This window comes from Symphalangus syndactylus, chromosome 2 (genome assembly GCF_028878055.3).
Source record: "Symphalangus syndactylus isolate Jambi chromosome 2, NHGRI_mSymSyn1-v2.1_pri, whole genome shotgun sequence".
NCBI lineage: Eukaryota > Metazoa > Chordata > Mammalia > Primates > Hylobatidae > Symphalangus > Symphalangus syndactylus.
This window is the reverse complement of record NC_072424.2, coordinates 33,022,367-33,043,162: the sequence shown is the minus strand read 5'-3', so window position 1 is coordinate 33,043,162 and position 20,796 is coordinate 33,022,367. Positions and strand designations below refer to the sequence as shown.

Here is a 20,796-nt window from a genome sequence, read left to right as displayed (position 1 = left end):
GACATCTGGTAAAACAGATGCAATGTGGCAGGGAGATACAGACTGCCCAGAAAGTGCTCATCTCCCAAGATCAGCACCAAGGATCTGACCAATGCCTGGTTGGGCACTGTGCCTTCCAAACAGATGGGGATAGATTTGAGCCAATAAGAATATATGAAGGAATTGGTCAGATTTCTTGTGAGACAGAGGGGCTTGTGCCAGGAAAGTTGAATCAGCTATTTTCATTTAAAAGTCTGCTCTCCTTGTCACCCGGCACCACACACTCATCAAACACTGTCAAACAGTTTTCACACAAGTTTCACCATAGCAGAGTGAGCCTTTAAATAAATGCCTCACCTTTTTCATGGAGATGACAAGAGGATTAATTAGTTAAGGTTAGCAATGCTCCTACAAGATCAGTGGATGAAAGAAAACTCACAAAGTGCATTATTAAAAATGGAATGAGGTCACACTCCATAAAAGCCCTGTAAAACATTCCATTTTCGGTATACAGCAGTCATTTTGTGCTAGAGTCCCACTTTTATTGAAATATTTAACAAGCGTAATGCACTAGCAAAAAAAAAATGCATTCAGGAGAAATGTAGGGGAAAAAGCATCAAATCCACTCATCTTTCTGCTTCTTTTGTGTGGTCTAGAAGTAGGGTCATTTTTTTTTCCCTTGAAGAACAAGCTTACTTATTCATGTCTCTAATACTTACTTTTGATTCACTGCATCTATTCAACTAGCCATTATAATACAATGAACAAAAAGTAAGTGTAAGGGACACTTGAATCTTCAGATATGCAAAAATAAGGTGTTAGATATGTTGTAAAATAAAGTTCTTGAACAAATGCAATTCTCTTATTTTTGGAAATATGTTATCAGAATCAGGTCACAAAGTATTTCCAGAATGGAATTCTCTAAGGGGGCTTGCATACGACGGGAACAACCACAAGATAAACAGCAATGAACCCGGATAATAGGAACTTGAAATTAGCATAATTTATTCCACCAAAGAATCTCTTTACTTCTATTTATTTCTAACTTTTTAAACCTCACATTTCTTTCAATACTCCTTGAATTTTGTCCTCCTTTGTGAGACAAAACAGGTCATCTTAGCCTAAAAATCTCTTGCATCCAACTTTTATTATCATATATATATATTTTTTAACCATATTTGCTGTTTTTATTATTACATTTCATTCAGGGTGTGCATACCCTATTTCATCAAAGTAATCATAACCTCTTATAAGACAGTCAGTTACACTGTTAATTATATTAGTTACCCAATTACATTATATTAATTAGTACATACCTCAATAAATACCTGTTGATTGATGCTGAAAATACAAAAAAAAAGGTAATAATAGATAACATATAGAGAGTGCCATCACTGTGCTAGCCATTTTACTAATTTCTTTCATGCATTGTCTCCTTCTAGTCATCACAACACCATGTGAGATGGGTTCTACTGTCATCTCAATTTTAAAGATAAAGACAATGAGTCTCAAGCAAGGTCACTAAGATCCCCCAAATGTATTGGTAGGAAAGCGCAGGGCATGGACTTGAATTTAATTCTGGCTGAATCCAATCATCCACTATACTATATTGCCTCTAAGTTTCTTCCACTCCCTAGTGAAATCCCTTCCCCCGACAGTCCATCATTAAATGTTCATTAAGAAAATTTTTGCTTCCTAATATCTTACAGGTAAACTCCAACTTCTTAAATTAGGCAAGAAATACAAATAGATGAAGATTCACTACACTATTTGTTCAGTGACTATTATAAGCTGGATATAGCAGGTCTAAAAGAGAGAAGCAGGCTTGCTCTTTGAATACCCAGAGTCTCATTTATGCACTGAAGCCACTCAGCATGATTTCTATCAAAAAGAATTTTCAGTTCCCTCTGCTCCCAAACAGGGATGCTTTGGGGACTAAATAGATATTGCTCACAGAACATAAAGTAATAATATAATTAATGATAAACCATCCAGGAGCTCTTCTGCTATTATGAGATCATTTAAAAATAACCATCTCTGAGGTCAAAAAACAGTAAATAACGTCAGCCAAATAGCTTTGACATTCAAGTTCCAAGCATTCTAATGTAGAGGGTAATTCAATGCACTCTTATAGCTTGAAATGAAGACTTGCTTTCCTGATTGACTCTCTATTAATGATAAATTGTTTAATTAGTTAACAATATAACTGCTGGGGAATGGGAAGTAAAATCACAATGGCATATGTTGGGAGAAAATGACTTCTCCATAGTAAACATTTATAATTTTATGCATTCATCCATTTAATAAACATTTATTCATCACCATTCTGGCATGAGGCATTGCTTTAGGTGCTGTGTTTACTGAGATAAACAATACAAATTCCCTGACCTCGTGGAGTTTATATTCTAGTAAGCAACACACAAAATTTATATATTTAACTGTTGTTATAATCTGGTTTCAGATAATGATAATTACTATAAAGAAAGGGTGCAAATCAGATAATAGAGCAGTAGAAGGAGGTGTTACAAGGTCAGAAAAGGACTCTGAAAGTGCTGTGAGCAACAGCCTGAATTATATGGAGGAGGAAATGATGAATCTGGGAGAGGGATGTTCTGGGGAAAAGAACCAAATTGTCTAAAGGGCCTAAAGTGAGGACAAGAATGGCCAGTTCGAAGCAATGCTAAATGGCCATATTGGCTTCTGTAAATGAGCGAAGAGAAAGTTCTAGACAATGAGATGGAAAAGGCAGACAGGAACAAGACCATACAGAGCCTGGAGGCCTTCTTCAAATTTTAATTGTGAGGCTATATAGAGATTTTGAGCAAAGGGATGACATGGTCAGATTTACATTTTAGAAAGACCACACCCATTGTTATGCGGATAATACTCTACAAAGATGCAAGAGAGGAGGAAGGGAGACTAATTAAATGCTATTTCAGGAGATGAGGATATTTTGGACTACAGTTTAAGGATGGGGAAGGTGAGGATGCTCAGATTCAGGATATGATCTTGAACTACAGCTGCCAAGATGAGGGGTTAAGTGAATTGTGGTATATAATGATAAGAGAAGACACTTATATTCAAGGGTTAAGGAGAGACTTAAAAATGCTATAATACCAAAAATAGGTGTTGCAAACTGTATTTTTCTCAGCCACATTTCCACAGTTTAATGAACTATTCCCAATAGGAATTCCTGAGAATAGGACAAAAAGCCTTTACTCCTTTAAAGCTCAGAAATTAGTGTTGTGAAAAAGCCCTTGGGTCTAGGAATCTGGTCCAAGCTCTAATGCTGATTTTTCCTGGTGACCTAGAAAAGGTTTTTCTACCTCTCTGGGCCTTAGTTTCCTCTTTTGAAATGTGTAAGTGAGAAGCAAAAATTGGAAAATATTTAAGGTTCTTTCCAGCTACACTATTTAAGCAAAGGGTCATGTTTAATAAGCTGTAAGGTTTGATTTTAACATATGTAAGCAGTCTATAGTCAGATATAGTTTCTAAAACTGAAAATGGTCATTGATGATATCATTACCTCACTAATGTTAGAATAGATCCTGGAAGTTGATATGGTTTAGCAAGCACAATTTCTGCAAAAGAATGGCAAGTAGCACCTATTATAGCAGAATATGTGGGTCTTTGAATCCTGCTAGACGTGCCTAAATTTGGAATCTTTGTAGTGAAAATGATATTTCCCCTGTACCTTTACCCAGTATAGGTACTAACTATGCTGAACTACTTTTCCTTCATTCTGCTATCTACTTCATAAGAAAGGATTTTTGCTTAGAAAGACATCTTGACACTAAAAAGTTGTCCAACTACATAGGTTCCAATTAGTATTAATATGTTCAATGCTTTATCATATATTTGAAAATTCTTAATCAAGAAAATAAAGATAAGAATAAATATTCTACATAAAAGAATTAAAATATTTTATACCTAATGCTAAATGATGAGTTAATGGGTGCAGCAAACCAACACGGCACATGGATACATATGTAACAAACCTGCACATTGTGCACATGTACCCTAAAACCTAAAGTATAATAATAAAAAAAAGTGAAAAAAATATTTTATACACTTGCATGCTTAAAATCTAAAATAGAGTAAACTTCCAAGACGTTAACAATTCTGAAATTGATCTTAGGCTAGAATTTCCAGAAAGTAGAGCTTTTATATAAACCTTTCCCAAGGTTTATATAAAAGTATTTTATTATTAGCAAATACAATCAGAGAAAAGCAGGAGTGAACAAAAGAGAGAGGAGCAGAGCAGGAGGGAGCACCAGCACAAGAGCATTTATCGAGCTGGCCCCATGGAGGAAGACTGTCTGATGTTGTGGAACCATCTTCTGAGAAGCGTCATAAACTGCATCTCAAACAGCTTATCTGGGGTGAGGATTGATCCATCAGCACCTGCATCCTACTGGTCAAAATTCATTGCAAAACCTGTTAACTCCCACCCCCCAACATTTCTGATTTGCACAAATGGGGGTCCACGTGAAGTCTCACAGTGCCCCTCTGCTGCAGGTCAAAAACCTGGTGCGAGGGGCAAGAGAGGTGGCAGGGGAAGGAGGTGAGATGCTGTTGGGTTTTCCCTGCGTGCGGAAGGACAGAACCATGCAGAGTTGGCCTCTGCAGCAGCGGCTGGAAGTAGTAAGTGTGATGCATAAGAAACGTCTGATTCAAAGCATTTTCTCCATTAGATGTAAAAATGCAAGGTAGAAGAGAAGGGCCTCTTTAGCAACATACGTGAGAATGATTTAGGGGACTTAGCCTACAGTAAAAATGACATGGATTAACCATGACATGCAGTGCCCAAGCCAAACAAAGCAAACAAAAACAATTCTACATTGAGTAGCATTAACCAGAGTAGAGTGTCCAGAAATAGGAAGATGCTCGTTGAGTTCTCCTCCGCATAGGTCAGATTACACGAAGCAGACGAGGATACAAGAAAAGTGGCCATGACAGCTAGGTGAACTGTAACCTATACTAGAAAGAGAGTTACAGATACAGGAATTAGAGAATTTTATTAGTAGAATAGCAGAAAAAGAAATTATGCTATGTATTCTATATCCTAGTACTTAAAAGTGTTCATATGGAAGACAGCTGAGAGTTAATTCTGTGAGAAATAACAGGTAGAAATAAAAATCCACTGTTGAAGCCATTAAAACACATTTTTTGCTATTAAAATCTGTTCACATAAGGAATGTGTATCTTGGAGTGAGGTAGAATAATACTAAAGGTATCAGTGTACTTTGGGGGCTTATAGACACAGAGGATGGGATTTTTGAGTTAGAGAATATGTACGTGAATGTAGACCCTAGAATTTCTAGCTAGATGATAACTGACGAGTTGTCTGATGTCTCTGAGTCTCAGTTTTTTCAACAGAATAATGGTAATACTCTCAGAGTTGAGTTAATGCAAGAATTACAAGATATTTAGTATTCCTGAATCTTCAGGAGTACTAAATGTCCTGCTATCAACATTCACAGTAGTTACTGAGAGGTAGAAGGTATATCAAGATTTTTAAATGAAGGAAAGTTTTCTTAGGTTAGAAGAGTGAGCTTTAACATCACATATGTGGCTGGCATTGTCAGCTCCAGCAGCAACTTGGACTCTATGGAGAAAAGCCTGTGTTCTCTAGAGCCAACATTCATTCAGTGGCAAGAATTGCTGTATGTTAAAATGGAGCTTATTTGAATGGAAAGAAAGACACTCAAACTGTAATGAGCCTCCAAGGCATTTTATAAATTTCTCATTAGAAAATAACATGGCCAACAGGCTATATGGGTACTAAATCTAAGAACAAATAACATGAATGAGATACTAAACGTTCAAAGCCTGTACTGTTTGCTAAAAAGCATAAATCCAATTGATCAGATGCCAAATTAAATGTAGAGAGACTAACAAAATATTACTGTAGCAGAAGAATACTGTTAGAAATTAAGCAAATGAATAAACATCCTCTTGCTGGTGAATATTTGTGGCAATTATTGAAAAATTTTGCAAGCATGTGGTATTTTAACAAACCTTAACATTATATGATATGCAATTGTATGTGAGAAAGCTCTGGGGTGTTTTGCTCTGAGAATTGGATGGTGTTCTATCCTTGCTTCTAATGAGAGGCATGTAAATAATGTAAAACATTGATTTGGCACTCAGATGGTGTTAATGAATGAGCAGCACTGACCACCAGCTCTTTTCATCTGGGACAGGTGACTATGTGTGTAGCAAGTTCCTCTGTGCTAATGAGAGATGAAAGCTGTTTGACAGTGTCCATGAAGTGTAGACACTTTATAGAAGACAGCATTGCAACTGGCCCTTTGAGAAAAATTAGTGTCTTTTTAATTGAAAGGTTATTAAAATCAATGTAAACCAAGTTTTCAAATACATGTGATTCCCCTACTTTTATCCAACACCATTTAAGAATTAACTTATACGTTTATCCATCCATTCAATTGCCATTTATTATGCATCCATCCATCCAAGGCATGAGCCTTGGAGTTTCCTTGCTTGATTTCTGAATCTTGAACCTCAACTTAGTAACAATACAACCTTAGACAATTTACTTAACCTTCCTAAGCTGCAGTTTTCTCTTGTATAAAATGGAAGTAATAATAGTAATTACCCCAATGGAATCCTTGCTGTGAATGAAGGAGTTAAAGTGTTAAAATGCCTAACACTGGGTCCAGAATGTAGTAATCACTCAGTGTTAAACGTAATAGTTGTTATTTCCTTCAAATATTAATTATATACCTGCTAACCATTGGTACTCAAAAAACATGCTCAATAATTCTTCTGTTGTTATGTTATCTTCATTAATTACTCTTAACCTTATAGATGCCAGAGGAAATCACCCTTTTACTGAATAGTGCTCCTCCCCAGAAAGAAAAAAAGGCAATTCTCTAAGGATCCTATATGAATTTCCAACCTACCAACTCCTCCTTTAGCTAGGATGCTTCTTACAAGTAAAACATGAGGCTCATATTCTGCAGTTTCCACAGAATTCAAGATACCCTACCTTGGACAGACCAATCAGGACCAGAAAGGATGTCGGACAGGATGTGCATAAACTGCTGTGGCAGTTTTCATTCCAAATGAACATCAATTTGAAGGCAGTACCTGGCCCCTTCCACACAGATTATCTTGAAAATAACCCCACTATTCTTAAGGGACCTGAATAACAGGAAATTTTCCTGGGCCACCAACCCTCACCCATGAGACATGTTTATAAAACACTGCTCACAGTTTGAATCGGTTTTCATTTTCTTCACTGGAAAAAGCCCTTGCATCCTCCCCCCACCTCCGTGACAGACGCACATGCCTCTGCTACCTCCTCTCTGACATGTACTCTTCACAGTGAGTTGGACCTAGTATCATGTTAATTTATTTTTTCAATGAAGCATTATTAGTTTGAAGTAATTACGTAGGTAGATAACTAAAGATATAGAAACTTGAATTTAAAAATGAGTTTTAGGGGGAATAAAATTGTTTTTACCCAATACTACAGGCAATTGCAACATCGTGTCACCAAGGCAGGATTGCTTGAGTGCATTGCTTCCATAAAGAGATTAAGACTGATTTATTGCAAGATGTCAAGTGTATGTAAATGAATGCTGGTATAACATTTGAAAAGTGTATTTGCATGAAAAGCTCCAATTTTTTCCTGATATTTTATATAGATTGTTCTTTTTTTTTCCAAAAAAATTTTTGAAGAATATGGTACAGATAAAACCTCTGTTAGAGTTGTGGAAAAGCATGGTAAATGGTTCAATGTCACTGAGACATTTCTTGTGTTTTTTTTTTTACCAAACTAAGAAATAAAGATACATAAAAAGATAAAATGTGATAATAGAGCAATAAATAAAACATTTTTTAAAATGTCATTCAGCAAATCCCAGTCAAAAGTTTTATGTTGATCAATGTATTTTTCAATGCACATCTCACCTTAGCAAAACACACTTCTCCAAACATGGAAAAGAAGATGGGGCAATGGAGGAAAGAGAAGGAGGGGAGAGACAGGGAAGAAGAAAGAGATGGAGAGAGACAGAGAGAGAGAGAGAGAGAAAGAAGCAACAGTAGCCTTTGAATGGTTCAGTGCATCTTGAGTTAGGCATGGATAAGAAAGTGAGATAAGCTATATATTCATTCATTCAACATATATTCATTTAGTGTTTATTATATTCTCAGTACTCTAGTAAGCATTAGGAATGAAACAGTAAATGAGAAAGGCAAAAGTTCCTCTTTCACAAAATTACATTTTAGATGGAGAAGACATATAATGTACAAACAAGTTAACAGTTTAACTTTGGATAGTGATGAATGCTGTGAAAAGAATAAAATAAGGTATTATAATAGCATGTTACTAGGTTGGCCTAGGAAATTCTGTCAGAGGGGAAAATTTGAGCTACAGCTAAATGACAGAAAAGGGATAGGCCTTTTCCAGTAGAAATAGCAGGTGCAAAGACCCAAGGCAGGAAGAAAAATGAGGCCATTGTGACTGGAGTTTCATAGGTAAGTGGAAGGAAAGTGATTGAGATAAGTGTGGGGCGATAGACAGGGATCAGGTCATTTAGAGTTTATGAGAAGTAGAATTTTATTTAGGTGAGATGGGAAGTAATTGGTAATTAAGCCTCTCATTTTCTCATTTACCTTATTTTCCATCATTCATATAACATTTATTTTTTAATGACCACATATTAGGCCAAATGTAGGCATCATTAGGTTCCAAATAACATAAATTAAACAGGCCTGATTTTCTTCACATAATGACATAAAATAGTAATTAACAATAGAAATGAAACAAAAAAATCTGTTACCCAGAGAATTAAACATAAATCTCTTATGGAACCATTAGATCATAGGGGAGTCAAAAACTAGAATTTTGAACTAGATCCAGAATAATGAAAATAAAAATGCACTTTCATTTTTAGCTATGAGCCAGACTAGGTGTTCTGAACAATTTTCCTATTGAAAATAACTAAAACTCACACATAAAATTCGTGGTAGTAACTGGCTAGATGTTCACCGTCCTGTTTCCTCTCTCTGCATATATAGCTAAAGTATACTTTCCAGCCCTCTTGAATTTAGGTAGGATGATCTCTGTATTTCCTGTCTATGGAATGTGAATTGATGTGTCACTTTCAGTTCAAGCCAGTTATGAATAGATTTACCTTCTCCAAATTCTCTACCCACCCACCCCATCACACACACATTTGTTGTCTGAAGCATACTGGGATGACCATGAAAGCACGTGTTAAAAATGACAGAGCCTCAGCATAGAAGGACTCTGAATCCCTCTATGATTGAGTGAAGCAGAGTCTACTCACCTGTTGACTTTGTTAGACTGTGATATAAATGAGAAATAAACTTTGGTTGTGTTTAGCTATGGATATTTAGGAGTTGCTTATTTTAGCACCTACTATTACTTATGCTATCTATTACAGAAGTTACGATCCTCAAGTAGGACATTAGCTTAATAATTGTGTAGTGAGCAGGGAGGAAACTGATATTAGAAGCTTTAATGATGGAGTTATGACCTATGGTGATAAATATTTGGTAAAATTGAGGCTTTGGTACCTAGGAATCCAATCATGTACTGATTGAGTTGGAAGCTCCAGGGTAAGAGGTTGGCATGAATAAAATCTTTAGTTTGCGTTGGCAACTATTATTTTCTTTTAGCAAAGTCTTATAAGACGAAATACTCAGGAAAGAAAGTGCTAATTTGCAATCAAAAATAAAAGCAAATATAGAAAGTGAATAAATTTGAAATCTCTAGGGTTTGAAAAATCCTACTGCTTCTGGACAACCAAGATCAGAAAATAATATTGGGAGAATCTGTAAACAAACATGTAATAAGACCCAGTCTTGTCATGAATATCAGATTAAGGGTGGGTGTGAGAGTGTCAGCTACTCACCATCACTATGAGTAGTCACTATGTACAGAAGCAAAGGGATGATGAAGCAAAGAAAGATAAAGACAAATTACCTGGGAACTTAAAAAAGGGTCTTTGGATTTAGTTGTTGGCCCAGGAAATTAACAGGAAAGAAACAGACGAGAAGCATGCCAAGTGCTGGAAGGATGTAATTAAAAAAAAAAAAATTCAACCTAGGCTAAGCTATTTGACTAATCAAAAGTTAAAACAATCTCTTTAGGCTACCATATTTTCATGAGCAAGAAGCAGGCTTCAAAAACTTAAACCTACTCTCCTGTAGACATAGCAAATGGGATCATGGAAAACAGAAAATAACTATCTGAATGAAGCCATGAAGAAAAAAAATGTGCAAAGATACCACTTCCAGAGCAGAGAACCAGAGTCTAAAAGAGGAACTTCTCTCATTGTTAGGATTTTGGAACTACTATAGACAAGTGATTGTTCTGTGTTTCACATTCTTATTTCTTTCAAAGAGAAGTATTTTGGGGGTTATCTTGACTAGGTAGCATACTAAATACTGAGTGTGGGACAGTTGACTTATCTTTTTAGTTCATTGGTCACCAGCAAATGAGAAGCCATATCTGCACCTGATGGTGCAGAATATACATACCTGAGAGATCTTGAACCTTGAGTTGGATACACTGGGGTTATTGGTGTGACAGAACTAGAAGAACCATAGATTTTTTATTACTCTTCATAACGAGTGGTAGAATTAAATCTTCCTCACACTGAATCTGGGCTTGCCTGAGTGATGTTCTTGATCAACAGAATCTGGCAGAAGTGATGTTCTTGGACCTTTGAGGCCAAGCCATAAGAAACCTTGTATCTTCTACCCAGGAGCCTTGGAAAACTCACACTTAGAGCCCTGAGCTTCCTTATAACAAGCCAACTTCCCTGATACCACTGTGTTTTGAGAAGCCCAAGCTTCCAGGAGAGGGCACGTGGAGAGGCTCTGAGACTACATGGAAATAGAGAGGGGAGAGGCTAAACCCAGACTTCCAGACATTATGCCAAGGCACATGAATGAAGTCATCTTGGATCTTCTACCCTAGCCTAGCATCAGACTAACTCCTGTTAAAGCCATTACGAGCATAAAATTGCCTGCTGAGCCCTTTCAGAATTTCTTACTCACAAAATTGTGAGATATACTAAAATGGTAATTGAAAAAATAATATTGATTAAAAATCAGAAATGATTTTTGCTGATTTTTAAAAGATTTTATAAGTCAATGAAAAATAAAATAAATTAGAAAATTTAGAACTAACAACAACAAAAATACTCTACCTACAAAACATCATGAGATGAAACTAATTCTTAAGAGAAATCTACAGGCAGAAAGACTTAAATCCATATTTTGGAAAAGAACATAAGTTTAAATTAAACTAAATACCAAACTTATACAGTTAGAAAAATGAACTAAAAATTAAAGAAAGGTAGTAATAATAACAAAAATTTTAAAAATAGAAAATACACCCATAATTAGAGAAGATTAAAAAAAAGATAAATATTTGTTAATTTTTTTTAGCCTTTTCAGGATATTGATCTTTTGCAAGACTGAGCATTTAAAAAAGTAAAGGACACAAAAACAATATTAGAAATGACAACACAAAGATTTTTACTGATAACTTAATGAAAGGAAATAAAGATTTTTTAAACATTTTATTCCAGTAAGTTTGAAAACTTAGAAAATTTGCCAATTACTAGAAAAATATATCTTGCTAACTAACCAAAGTTGACTCAAAAAGTAGCCAAAAATAAAAATGCCTTTTATGAAGAAACTGTCCTTTCCCTATTGTGTAGCATCTTTTTCAAAAACCAATTGGCCATAAATACTTGGATTTATTTCTGGCCTTTCTATTTTGTTCCATTGGTCAATGTGTCTGTTTTTGGGCCACTATCATGCTGTTTTGCTTACAATGGCTTTATAATGCATTCTTAAATCAGGAAGTATGATGCCTCTAGCTTTGTTCTTTTAGTTCAAGATTGCTTTGGCTATTTTGGTTCTAAAAGAAACATGCAGAAGAATGAAATTTGTCCCTTGTCTCACATCATACAAAAATCAACTGAAAATAGATAAAAGACTTAAAGGTAGGATGTGCAGCTGTAAAACTACTAGAAGAAAACATAGGAGAAAGACTCTACAGTGCTGGTCTGGGCAATGATTTCTTGGATATGACCCCAAAAGCACAGGCAATAAAGGCAAATATAAATAAATGGGATTGCATCAAACTTTAAAAGCCTTCTTCACAAAAAAAGGAAACAATTAACAGAGTGAAGAGGCAACACATAGATTGGAGAAAATATTTTCAATCCACATTAAGGGCTAATATCCAGAATATATAAGGAACTCAAACAATTCAATGTCAAGAAAACAACCCATTTTTTAAAATCAGCAAACACCATGGAATACTATGCAGCAATAGAAAAGAACAAAATCATATCCTTTGCAGGGACATAGATGGAGCTGGAGGCCATTATCCTTAGCAAACTAACACAGGAACAGACAACAAAATGCCGCATATTCTCACTTACTTATAAGTGGGAGCTAAACAATGAGGACACATGGACACGTAGAGGGGAACAATACACACTGAGGCCTACCAGAGGGCAGAGGGTTGGAGGAGGGAGAGATCAGGAAAAATAATGAATGGCTACTAGGCTTAATACCTCAGTGATGAAATCATCTGTACAACCCACCCCCATGGCTCAAGTTTACCTTCGTAACAAACCTGCACATGTAGGTACCCCTGAACATAAAAGTTTCAAAAAAAAATAAAAAAAATTTTAAAAAGTATCTGAATAGACATTTCTCAAAAGAAAGAAGAGATAGAAATGGCCAACAGATACATGAAAAACAGGTTCAACGTTTCTAATCATCAGAGAAATGCAAATCAAAACCTCAGTGAGATATCACTTTACACCGGTTAGAATTTCTATTGTCAAAGAGACAAAAACTATGAGAAATTACTTAATGGATACAATGTGCATTATTCAGGTGATGGATGACCTAAAAGCTCTGACTTGACTGCTGTGTAATCTATGTATGTAACAAGAAATTGCACTTGCACTCCATAATTTTCTATCCAAATAAAAATAAAAAACAACTCAGAAAAAAAAGACCAATGATAAGTATTTGTGCAAGGATATGGAAAAAAAAAGGAACACTTATATACTGTTGGTGAGAATGTAAATTATTACAGGCATTTTAGAAAACAGTAAAGTAGTCCCTTAGAAAACAAAAAATAGAATTATCATATAATCCAGCAATCCACTTCCAGGTATATATCCAAAGAAATTGCAATAGAGATATCAAATATATAACGCATTTTCATGTTCATTTCAGCATTATTCACAATATCCATGATATGGAAGCAAACTAAGTTTCCATCAATGAATGAATGAAGAAAATGTGGCATATATATACAATGGGATACTATACAGCCTTAAAAAAGAAGGAAATTCTGTCATTTGCAATAGCATGAATGAAACTAGAGAATATTATGTTAAGTGAAATAAGCCAGGCACAGAAAGGCAAATACTGTCTGATCTCACTTATATGCAAAAATTTTTAAAGTCAATCTCATAGAAACAGAGTAGAAAGGTAGTTATCAGAGGCTGAGGGAAGGGGGAAGATGAGGAAAAGAAAGGTATTGATCAAGGGTACAAAATTTCAGTTAGATTGGAAGAATAAGTTTTAGTAACCTATTGCACTGCATGTTGACCAAAGTTAATAATAATGCTTTGTATATTTCGAAACGCTAAAATACATTTTAAATATTCTCACTGCAAAAACAAATAAAATGGTGTGACAATGAATATGTTAATTAGCTTGATTGAACCTATGATGAAAACAAAGATCACAACATCACATTGTACCACATAAATATATGCAACTATTATTTGTATATTAAAATTAATTAATTAATTGTTTAAAATGCTCTGCTGATAAAAGTATAAATTAGAATACTTTAGAAAGCAATGTGGCATTATCTAGATGAGTTTGAGTGACCACACCTCCCACTTTCCCTGGAACAGTTTCAACTTATGACTGATGTCTAAGCCTAATTATGAGAAATAATAATTCATAATTAACAAACTATTAAGAGAAAAATGTTCAAGTTTGGATGCATACCTTACAACCTAACCATTCTACTCCTAGGTATTTAACCTAGAGAAAACCTTGTACTGATACCTCAGGAAACATGTGCAAGAAAATTAATAGCAACATTATAAGCCAAAGAAATAAAGAAACAAAAACACTGGAACCAATATAAATTTTCATTTGAAATGTTTTCTATGGAATATGATAGAATACCATGCAGCAGAGAGGAAGAATGATCTACAACTCCATGAATCAATTGAATGGACTTCAGGAAAATAATACTGTGAGAAAAAAAGTCTGGTTATAGAATACACCTGCATAAATTTATTATATACAACTGCTGAGGAATACACATAAATGTGGTTTAAAAAGAGTCTAAGAAATATAACAAGGACATAATATACACCACATTCAGGACATTGGGATAGAGAGGCTTGGAATCAGGAAGAGGAGTAAGGCTTCAAAGTGGCTATTAAGTGTTTCTACTTCTTAACCCTTGTTGTTATCTATCTTGTATGCATAATTTACTTATATAAATCATCTACCATTAAAGTAAGAAAAATAATAATAGTAATAACAGTTACTAACATTTACTGAGTACTTACTTGGAATGAAAAATAATTCTAAAGAGCTTTACAGTTTACAACAAGAACTTAAATTCTCACAACTCTAAGAAGGAGCCATTGTTACTTTCTCCTATTAAAGAGTGAAAATGGCCCATGCTCAGAGATGTTACTTAAAGTACAGGGCTAAACTGCCTATAAATGGCAGAGCCAGGTGTTACTTAATCATTGTGCTTCACTGCTTCTCTTAGTCTAGCTCTAATTTTGCGGATTTCTACACCAACTATATATTATGTTTATATGCAAAACAAAACAAACATTATAAAACAATCTTCAGCCTACCTTCTGCTGGAATTCTTACAATGCTTGAGTTAATTTAGCCTAAATTAAAGATGCTTTAATGTATGACCGAAAGAACTTGGGAGTGCATTAACAACTTACAGTGCAATTCGATTTACATTGAGCTTTACAATCTTAAAAGCATGTTGCCATAAGCCTTTATAAATGCCCACTAAAGCAGGTTTATATCATCATTTTCATTTTATGGATAAGGAAACAAGTCATGTGACTATCTCTAGTTCACACAGAAAGGAGTCATCATCATGGATACAGATACTTTATCTATCTCTTAGTCATACTTATTCACATAATATCTGTTACATTGGCCTGGAATAGTTTTTTTTTTTTTTTAATCTTGATAATCATTCTAAGGTATGGTCTTTAGAAAATGCTAACTCTGATCATTTCACTCTTCAAGGGGCTGGTTGTAAATCAGTGATGCTTGGAGAAGTTAAAAAGAAAATTAAAATGTTAGACCATATTTGGTGCCTAGGAAGGGATAGGGTCTCAAGGCAAATCCATTTTTATTAAAAAGATAATTCTATGTACATTTTTTTCATAGGCTGGAAATTATGATGATGGCTTAATGGGTTACCTCTTGTCAAAAATGTGAGTTGGAAAAGTTCATTTTTCTCTGACCTCTTCTCTTCCTTTTAATTATTTTAATATAAAAATATTAAGAGTTAATAATTGTAATTATTGCTGCTGATTCCACATTCTTCATCACTTGGGTCCTGTTTCTTCCTCATTCTTTCCTTCAGTCTGCTACCAGTCCTCTAGATTTATAACTGGCAAATATGGTATTTTGGAAAACAGCCTGGTCAGGAAGGCATAGCCTTCAGTTTTGGTCCCAATTCTTCCTCTAATTCTCCTAGAGACTTAAATATTTTATCCCTCATCTCTAAGCCTCTGTTTTTCCTTATTTAATGGAGAGGGATGAACAAGGCGGTTCAACAGAAGGGATGCCTTCTAAATCTAACATTTGCATCTCTATAGCTAGAATACATAATTATGAAATTGCCTAAGCTATTAATTCTCCCAGGGATATCTGTAATTTTAAAGAAAATACTTTAAAAATTCATTGCTTTATTCAGTCTCTTATTATCTCTTATAATTGACTGAAACACTCTCTAGATTTCCTTACTTCAGTCCTCCTCTCCTCCAATCTATTCCAAATACTATGGTCAAAATAAGCTTTCTGACTATGGATCCCTCAGCCCTGCTTCCTTCATGGATTTCCCCATGTTATCAACCTGTTTAAATCATGATGGCATCAGATAGGAGGACAAATGATCTCCACATGGATACACAGAAGCATTGTTTATAAAAAGTGACCATGATTAAGTTAGCAGTGAATGCAACTGGTCTGTAATACTAAGACTTTCTTGATTATGTTTAGTATATTCATTTTTATTTTCAAGCTAAATCCAAAGGATATTTATTATTTATTTTTAACGCACCAACACCTCCCACACTCCTCTAGTTCTTCCTATAAGGCAGAGTTAACTGGGCTATACATTGCTCCCACTTCATTAGAGTTTTTTTTGTTGTTTTTTCATTACAATAATAATGTGAGTAGGAAGCATCTTTACTAAAGCAACAAACATATGACGACTGGGACGATTAGGTCTTCTGGGAAACTTGTCTATTTGCATAATTTTGTGGGTTTTTACAAATTGTCTTAAGAGATAGAGTCTTGCTCTATTCAGGCTTGAGTGCAGTGATATGATCGTGGCTTACTGTAGCCTTGAACTCATAGGATCAAGTGATCCTTCTGTGTCAGCCTCCCAAGCAGCTGGGACTAGAGGTGCATGCCACCATGCCAGGCTAATTTTTAAACACAATGTTTGTAGAGATGGGGTCTTGATATGTTGCCCAGGCTGGTCTTGAACTCCTGGCTTCAAGTGATCGGCCTGACTTATCCCACTGAGTAGCTGGGATTACAGGCATGAGCCATCGCACACAACTCATTTCATTCTTAAGGTCATAAGAATGTGAATATTTTGCAATTTCCCTTTCCTTTTCTTGTCTTCTTTTCAACAAGTTATTTCCAATATGTGTGGTTTCTCTAAATTTATTAAAGCTAAGTAAACCTAATACATGTTTTCTCCACCAAAACCATGGATTTCTGTCCTCAATAAAACCCGCTTTGAACTTATAAAGTTGCCATCATCTTTTAATGTCTCCCTATTGCCCTCAGAACTTGGAAATGGAAGATAAAAATTATTCGGGCCACTAAGGAGATAAATTATAATGATGGTGCATGAGCATTTAAAGAATATGTTGGAGCAGTGGTCCTCAGATAAGGATCCCTCAATTTCTATCATCATCCACTGAAGGTCAGTTAAGTGATTCTTTCTTCTTAGAATAACCTAACAAGCTAAAGATACTGGGGACAAGATAGGGATTTATTAAGATGCAGACATATATTGATATAGATACATAACATATACACACTTTTTAAACTGAACATCCACTTTATTGAGGACTCACTGCCATTTCTAGATATTATGGAAATATTCAAATAATATATGTTTAAACTCAAGGAAATTACTGTACTAAGGAGAGGGCACACACACACAAACCTATAATAATAAAAGGCAAAAGGTGGTAAGAACTTTCATAATGATGATAATAATGCTAATAATCATTAATGTTTATTAATTATTACCCAGTGAAAGTAATTGTTCCTAGAACTTTACATAATTAACTCAGAAACCTGTACCTCATCTCTCTGAATTGATAGGTACTATTTTTAGCTCTAATTCACAGATGAAAATGTGGGTCACAAGGAGAGTGAGAAAAATCCCCTATCCAAGCGTGAGCTTCATGGAGTGACTGTCTTTCAAAGAGTAAAGGAGGGGGTCTTTGTAATTTTACATTGGAGAAACCCGAAAAACAATATTTCATCCAGATGATAAAGGTTATCATCAACAGTGATAAGTTATGTTGATAGTATGTACCCTTGATGTGATGCAATGAAAATGGCACTGTGTGGTCTTCCTCTCAAAGACTCTGTGGTCTTCTTCCCAAATATCTATAACCCCAGTCTGATCATAAGAAAAACATCAGCCAAATTCTAATAGAGGGCCATCCTATAACATACCTGACTAGTACTCAAAACTGTCAACGTCATCAAAAGTAACCAAAGTCACAAAGAAACTTATCTTCAAGCGTAGCTTAAGGAAACATGACCACAAAATGTAATGTGGTATCCTGACTGGAATTCTGGAACAGACAAAGGACTTTAGGTAAAATTTAAGGCAATCTGAATAAACTGTGGATCTTAGCTAATAATAATAATAATGCAAGAATATTGGTTCATTAATTATAACAAATATACCTGTTGAGGATTGAATTGTGTTCCACAAAAAGATATGTTAAAATTCTAACCTTAGGTACTGTGACTGTAACTTTATTTAGAAATGAAGTCTTTGCAGATGGAATTAAATTAAAATGAAGTCATACTGGATTAGAGTGGGCCCTAAATCCAATGACTAGTATCCTTCTAAAAAGGCCATGAGAGACACAGGCACACACACAAGGAAGATGGCCAGGCGAAGACAGAGGCAGAAATGGGAGTGATGCAGCCACAAGCCAAGGAATGCCAAAGATTGCCAGCAACCACCTGCAGCTAGGAAGAGGCTAGGAGGGATTCTTTCTGGAGCCTTCAGAGGGTACATGGCCCCGCCAGCACCTCATTTTCAGACTACTAGCCCTGAGACCTGGAAGAGGGTTGATTTCTGTTGTTTTAAGCTACTGAGCGTGTGGTCATTTGTTACAGTAGCTCTAGAAAACTCATATGGTACCACACAAATGTAAGCTGTTAATAATAGAGGAAACTGTGTGTGTTGGAAGGCAGGGAGTTACATGGGAACCCTCTGTACTATTACTATCTGCTCATTTTTTTCTATAAATATAAACTGATTTAAAACATTACATCTACTAATTTTTTATTTTTTTATTTTAAGTTCTGGGATACATGGGTAGAACGTGTAGGTTTGTTACATAGATATACATGTGCCATGGTGGTTTGCTGCACCTATCAACCCGTCATCTAGTTTTTAAGCCCCGCCTGCATTAGGTATTTGTCCTAATGCTCTCCCTCCCCTTGCCCCCACCCCCCAACAGGCCCCAGTATGTGATGTTCCCCTCCCTGTGCCCATGTGTTCTCGTTGTTCAACTCCCACTTACGAGTGAGAACATGTGCTGTTTGATTTTCTGTTCCTGTGTTAGTTTGCTGAGAATGATGGCTTCCAGTTTCATCCATGTCCCCACAAAGGACATGAACTCATTCTTTCTTATGGCTGCATAGTATTCCATGGTGTATATGTGTCACATTTTCTTTATCCAGTCTATCATTGGTGGGCACTTGGGTTGGTTCCAAGTCTTTGCTATTGTAAGTAGTGCTGCAATAAACATACGTGTGCATGCATCTTTATAGTAGAATGATTTATAAAGCAAACAAAAGCCACATGAGATGCCATTTCACACCAACAATAATGGTTATAATAAAAAATAACAAATAATAATGAGTGTTGACAAGGATGTGGATAAATTGGAACTCACATACACTGCTGATGGGAATTTAAAATCAAGCAATTGCTTTGGAAAACATTCTGGTAGTTCCTCAAGAGGTTAAACATGAAATTACCATATGGCCCAGTAATTCCATTCCTACGTATATATCCAAGCAAAATAAAAATATATGTCTACCCAAAAACTTTCACACGAATGTTCTTAGCAGCATTATTCATAATAGCCAAAACATGGAAAGAAGCCAAATGTCCATCAACTGATGAGTAAGCCAAAAAATGTGGTATAAAAGAAATGAAGTCTATCCTTGATAGATGTTATAACACAGATGGATCCTGAAAAAAATTACACTTAGTAAAAGAAGCCAGTCACAAAAACTACACATTGCACGACTTCATTTATATGAAATCTCCAGAATGGGCAAATCCATAGAGACAGAAGGTAGATTGGTGGATGTCTAGGGCTGGGGGAAATGAAGAGAGGAAGTGGGGAGTGACTGCCAATGAATGGGTACAGGGTTCTTAAGGGGTGATGAAAATGTTGTAAAATGGGTTGTGGTGTTGGTTATACAGCCCTGCCAATATACTAAAAATAATTGAATTGTGTGCTCACTTAGGATATATACTAAAATTGGAACAATACAGAGAAGATTAGCATGGCCCCTGCACAAGGATGACACACAAATTCGTGAAGCGTTCCATATTTGTAGTGGGAGTTGAACAATGAGAACACATGGACACAGGGAGGGGAACATCACACACTGTGGCCCGTCGGGGGGTGGGGGGTTAGGGGAGGGATAGCACTAGGAGAAATACCTAAGGTATATGACGGGTTGATGGGTGCAGCAGACCACCATGGCACGTGTATACCTATGTAACAGACCTGCACATTCTGCACATGTACCCCAGAACTTAAAAAAAATCTGTGTATTAAAAACATTTGCAAAATAAAATTAAAAAATAATAATTGAATTGTACATCTCAAATGGTATGGTATGTGAATAACATCTCAATAAAGTTGTTATTAAACAAAAAAGTGGGTCACAGAAAGAACACGTAACTTGTCCAAGGTCACATAACTATTAAGTGGCAGAGCCAGAATTAGAACCAAAGCATCCTGACAAGAAGGGTCCACACTCTCAGCCACTCCATATACTGCATCTTTTGTAGTGTTTTCAACAAAATTATATAAAAACACCAAGGGAGACACGAGCCTAAAAGAGGAAGAAGGAAACCATCAGAACAGTGACTTTCCTAGTTTTCCTTGCTCAGAGTCACTACTGGGGCAACTCTGAGGGGAAACAAGGGCAGGCTCTGAGGGGAAAATGTCATTAAAGTCCTGATTACACTCA

General features: G+C 35.7%; 1 non-coding gene across 1 annotated transcript; it reads left to right on the top strand.

Moving 5' to 3' along the window:
* Positions 1 to 20,049: 20,049 nt before the first annotated feature.
* LOC129477517 (U6 spliceosomal RNA) lies at positions 20,050 to 20,152 on the top strand. Its single transcript, XR_008655723.1, has one exon. It is a non-coding gene; the product is annotated as a U6 spliceosomal RNA (small nuclear RNA).
* Positions 20,153 to 20,796: the final 644 nt, after the last annotated feature.